General features: G+C 36.1%; 1 protein-coding gene across 1 annotated transcript in view; it reads right to left on the bottom strand.

Annotated features, from left to right (window-relative positions):
- Window positions 1-739: 739 nt before the first annotated feature.
- Window positions 740-6,000, bottom strand: part of Etfb (Electron transfer flavoprotein beta subunit) — a 49,009-nt gene continuing 43,748 nt past the window's right edge. The window contains exon 7 of the mRNA XM_081730607.1: window positions 740-894. The gene's annotated coding sequence lies outside the window, so the exon portion shown is untranslated. The remainder of the gene's footprint in view (window positions 895-6,000) is intronic.

The following is a 6,000-nucleotide window of genomic DNA, read 5'->3' as shown; positions in this document are numbered from 1 at the left end:
AAGTAAGCATAGGTATCACTATTAATTTATCGTGTTAAATTCCTAGTCCTGTAAATAAATTTTAAAGACAAAGGCTCAAGCGTATTGCCAAAACACTAGCTAATATCAATAGTAATAAAGGGCTCTATTGTGGTACAATTTAAGTTCTTAATTTTAATACTATGTATCCAATAGCCTCTTTAGTAATCATAAATCAGTGGTTCTGTCCCTGACGTGAGACTGTATCCGTACAGGATAAGCTCATACTTTCCGAAACATTATCCGGTAACCTGAAAATAGCGTTGAAGATACCTAATGGTCCTACAATTCACCAGACCTTACTCGTGTGTGTGTGTGTGTGAGAGAGATTGATTTTAAATCTCAAGTGTCATTCATGCCATCCCATATATTAACAGCATTAAAAATTTAATTCGTCATGAGACTGCGAAATTACGCATTATACTCCACGTCACGGCAAGTGTACTACCCGGGAGATGACAATGATATCTTTCACGGAGGAAATCTCCAAAACGTTAGGACCGGTTTCACGAACCTAAGGCACTAGACTAACTGAACCGCATTTTGTTGTATTTATTGGTGTGTACAATAAATGTGTTATCCTATTTTCAACATAAGTAACATTTAGCCGCATCCTGTGTTAGTAATCAAAAGGCAAACCTTGTGAAAAAACAAGTCCAGATGAACTCTTGCTAACTTCTTTACCATGAAACGCATTGTGCAATAATAAAAACTATCCAAATTATAGACAATCAATTTCTTTAATACAAAAACATCCGTACATATTTTACAAAAGTATTTATATTAACAATTTAATAAATCCTGCTGTATAAACTTGTTTTATTTGATCATCTCCCATGCTATTACCAGCTTCCATTATGCACTTCATACAGTGTTCTGAAAAAGAACATAATTATTGTATCCATGAATATTTTGGTACTTTTGGAAATCAATCAAAATATCAACTTACATTAATAAATCAATTAAATACGTTATTATTATACGAGGAGTGTTTTGTAATATCTTTAAACAGGACACGTATTTGCGCATGCGCAGACCACACATGACATCCATGGGCGCCAACAGTAGCCACTTCGGCACCGTAAGATTGAGAGAACCGCCGCCTGTGAAGGGACAGTTATCCGTTTCTTAAGCCCAAGAAATGCTGAAATTAAATTAATCAATAAAGCATGAAATCAGCTGAAATTAATCAATAAATTTGCCAAGTGCGTGATTCCAACGCTACGAGCAATGAAAACGTTCATACGTAAATGAGACTGTTCATTGGAGGCAGGTAGAACGTACACGATGAATTACGTGTGGGTTGGCCGTCTGTAATTGACAAGAACCTTGTGTGTATGGTACAGTTCGCGGCATAGAAATTGTTACAAAAATTATAAGTCCAAATTAATAACAAACTCTTGCCCCGTTTTCTTATGCATCCAGAAATACATGTCTCAAACGATTAGTTGCTTCTAGTATTCAATACAACTCATCCCCCTCCTCCACCTCTCCTTGTCTAAAGCAGTGAGTGTGACGTAGTACACACTTTCCATTCAGCTGAAAAAGAAACAGAAATCAAGTTTACAACGTTATAGCTTTAAAACAGTCTTTTCGGGATACGGCTGTTTCGGTGTACGGATGTCTCGGTGTGAGGCTGGTTCGGTGTAAAAGTTCCAATGTTTACACCGAAACGTCCACTCTTCAAATTGAAAATTATTCGTTAAGAAAAAATAAATTCATGAAGTACAAAATATAAATTAATAAATAAAATAAAAATTAAATGCTGCTGTAATTGACAGGGGTTACTTATTTATAGTAAGTCCCCTTGCTTCACTCTATGTCAGAACTTCTTATATCCTCAAATGTTATAATTATTAATTGATTGGGAAAACGTTTTATGGTAATGATATATAGTAAATAGTGTGTGATGCATAAACATTGTGTACACCACACACACCTTATTACGGCAATAACTGTGCACAAATCGCAAAATGCTGCACAATCTTTGAAAGGAAATTTTCAAACACGGGTGGTTTTTCTTCCAAATAACCGCTTTTATATCACGCATACCCAATAAGATTAGCAAATCTACGAGAAAAAAAAACTGATTATGAATCAGTGTTGGGATCTTAATTATATTATTACGGAGACATAAATTCATGTTATAGTTATAGAGGACAGTGTTAGAAAAAGCCTCAAGAATTTTTTTTTTTTTAACGGCCTAAAGAACACAAGAAGAGGCTGAATCCTACCAGTTGTTCCTGCAGAAATGGTTTCTATTATGAGTTACTCTTTTGTTCTTAAAATAGGTTCAAAACTGATGAATTGTGACCACGAAGCTAATAACAAAATGGACTTTGCATTAGACGCTTGAAGAAAAATCTCTTGGAACCATGATCTCATAACACTTGATGTTAATTGTCCCGGATTTGATGCTTTCACAAGGATATTTTCAAATTTAAAGAGGTTGTGTTGAACTATAAGACCAAATGTTCCATTGTTTTCCTACAAAACAATTAACAGTGGTGATAACAAAACACTATTTGCAGAAATTAAAGGCTGTATGATGTAGCTACAAGTCATAGAATTTACTGACTGTGCCACACTTTCTACTGTTTGTATCCCTGTAAACACTAGAGTACGTCCCGTCTGCATTTCCAACTTAAACCGTATTGGTCAGAATTATAATTTTCTTTTCCAATAGCACATGTTGCTTCACATTCGCGACAAATGCATTGGCACTGGCTTCTAACTTTTTGGGCTATAGGTTTAATCAAACAATAAGTACAGAAAGGGGTTTCAAATCAGTCTGCACCTTCTCTCAGTAGTCCCTGCCAATTATAATTGTTCTTGGCTAACTGCAGAACATTTCAAACCAGAAGACTATTTGTAATTGTAATCATCATATTGGATCCGCCAATTTGAATTTTGTAATTTTAACGTCAGATTCTGAATCACCTGTCCTAAAACCCCTTGGCAGTAAGCTGGCCGTATCATTTAATCTTCTATTTTAATAATTATTTTCTGTTTATGCTTGGAGGCCACCTCTAACGTTCAAAGTGTGGTTTCTACCCTTAATCCCGCACCATTGCCAAAGTAAGAAAAAAAAGTGACGGTTATTTTTTGATATTCTACAAGTATGCAAAGTTTCATTCAAATCAGTAAATTACACTTCCGTAAGTCTCCTTGTTAGTGCTGTTCAAATGGAACAAATAAGTTAATTGGCGGACATGAAGTCAGAAAAACGAAAAAAATACGCCGATGTTACGAAGAGATTGAGCAATAACAATGAGCCTCAATAACAATGTTAATCAGTTTACACTATTGCAGAGTGGCTACACTATGACATTTCATGACTGTTCATTACTAGCATATGGTTAATGCAATCATACACCGAAACATCCTACACCAAAACGCCCTACACCGAAACATCCTAGACCCGTCTTTTCCATTTGTTTGTTCTGAAATATTTTTAAGAGCCTAAATTAAAAAAGAAGTCTCAATGTTTCCAGAGCTTCATAAAGACCTTTAGTTTCATTCTTTCCCTTCTTTAAAGACTGCAAGCTATTAAGATGCTCCCTAAGAAATCTATGGAAATTGCCAATAACGGCAGTAGGTTTTGTGCTTCGTAAAGTCTGTAATGCACGCACAGAGTTCTAAAATAACTACTGATAGAAATGAGTGTTATTAAATGATTCATTTCTTTTCAGTAATTGCAAGCAAATGTTCCAGGGGGTCATTTGGGCAGGACAGGAGGGTGTAATTCCCCCTTCCTTGAGCTTCATAAATACGTATTGTTTGATCAAATGTATAGTAATACACTAATAAAGAAGTGAAAATCTTATGTCGGCGCATAATCTCCCCCCCCCCCCGAATAAAATCTAAAAGAGACTGCTTTTAGCAAAAAAAAAAAAAAAAACCTATAGAATTACGATAGCACATTGCTAGAGAGCTTACATTTGGTTTCAAGAGTCGAAGGTTTGATCTCAAGCCATATGAGTTCCTGGTCGACATTAAGAGAGAGAGAGAGAGATTCAAGTATGGAGACAGAGAGGGGTGATTTATATACACAGATTTAGAATTGGGGAAACATAATCGGACAGTATTCGTATTATGACGAAAATTGTGATTTTGTGAAACAGAAGAAGGGAAGGTTTCGAACTGCGAGGATCACATTAGGCAGTTGTCGAATTAAGGTGGAGAACTCTTTTTAGAGCATCAGATAATCACGAAGGCAGAGAAAGATCTTGAGAACTGAGAAATTAAGAATTTAAAAAATCTGAAACTTCCGAGACGAGTTTCGAACCACGAGTCTTGTAGTTATCGAATCATGACTTTATCCATTCTGCTACGGAGAACTCTATGTACTCGTTACATACGTTTCCTTTAGCTACGTTGAAAGGTAACTTAATGGGATATTCCAAAAGTTGACTCGGTGGATGCGCCGTTCAGATAGGACGTAAACCTCTTGTAACTTAGTTACAATGTATCGTGGCGGATATAAATCATTGATCAGGTAATGGCGACTGCTCTGAAGCAAATGCAGAGTATGAGAATTAAATCAGTCATATCTGTGGTTTCGTGTGAAGAAACAAACTCGTGAACCAAAGATTTAACAACAACTCAAATTATTAATATAAACTTTGCCGAAGATTATTCTTATATCATAAAAGGAATACGAAAGATGTTCTGAAACGAAGAAATACAACTTTGCCAGCGGAGGCAAAGAAACCTAAACTAACGAGACTAAAGACGAATCATTTACCGCGTAGTGATCGTGGTTCTGTGGTCAAGGCTCTGAATCAGTAATCTGGAGGTTCGAGTCCACGTTGGGCATTTTTTTTACTTTAGAATTTTTGATATCGATTGATCGACAATAACACACGTTTTATTATATTCAGATATTTGAATACTACTATGTTTCAATACTTGAACTATCAAATCTTCATGAATAATTATAGTGATAATAATAAACTAAACTAGACTAATAATAATAATTATTATCTCGTAGATGATTAAAAGCTACGAGCTAATTATCGCTCAGGTCATACCATTACAAGCAGAAACGTGACATTTGGCAAGAATATTTTGGTTTTGTTTAATGTTGCCCCGAGAAGAGGAATTTTTCATTTCGTTTCTAAAACAAACAAAAAATGAGAATTAACATTTTACATTCGAAACGGGACAAGGCTAACTCAAGTTATCGTTTCACTTTGGAGATGAGAATCGAGACAAGACGAAAAATATCGTAAACATTTCTCGTCTTGTTTTGATTCTCGAAATAGTTGAGTTGATTTTAGTTTAGCGTCCCTTTCAGCAGCGAGGTTATATGAGACGTGGACCTACTGATTAACGTGGAATCCGAACCACATGAGCTCCCGCCGGGAATCGAACCCGGGTCTCCCACGCCAAAGGCGCGTACGCAAACCGCTTAGCCACGGAGGAGCTCTCGATTCTCGAAATAGTTTATGTCCATTCTTTAAGTAACAATTGCTCTGTAGACTGAATCTTATAGGCTTTTTGTTATTTTGTATTTCAAAGCTCATTGAGTTATGGTCCTGATCAATGATTTACATCCGCCACGATACATTGTAACTAAGTTACAAGAGGTTTACGTCCTATCTGAACGGCGCATCCACCGAGTCAACTTTTGGAATATCCCATTAAGTTACCTTTCAACGTAGCTAAAGGAAACATATGTAACGAGTACATAGAGTTCTCCGCAGCAGAATGGATAGTCATGGTTCGATAACTACAAGATTCGTGGTTCGAAACCCGTCTCGGAAGTTTCAGATTTTTTAAATTCTTAATTTCTCAGTTCTCAAGATCTTTCTCTGCTTTTGTAATCATCTGATGCTACAAAAAGAGTTCTCCACCTTAATTCGACAACTGCCTAATGTGATCCTCGCAGTTCGAAACCTTCCCTTCTTCTGTTTCACAAAATCACAATTTTTGTCATAATACGAATACTGTCCGATCATGTTTCCCCAATTCTAAATC

Source organism: Thermobia domestica, chromosome 11 (genome assembly GCF_964235325.1).
Source record: "Thermobia domestica chromosome 11, izTheDome1.hap1.1, whole genome shotgun sequence".
NCBI classification, from domain to species: domain Eukaryota; kingdom Metazoa; phylum Arthropoda; class Insecta; order Zygentoma; family Lepismatidae; genus Thermobia; species Thermobia domestica.
This window is presented reverse-complemented; position numbering and strand designations above follow the sequence as displayed.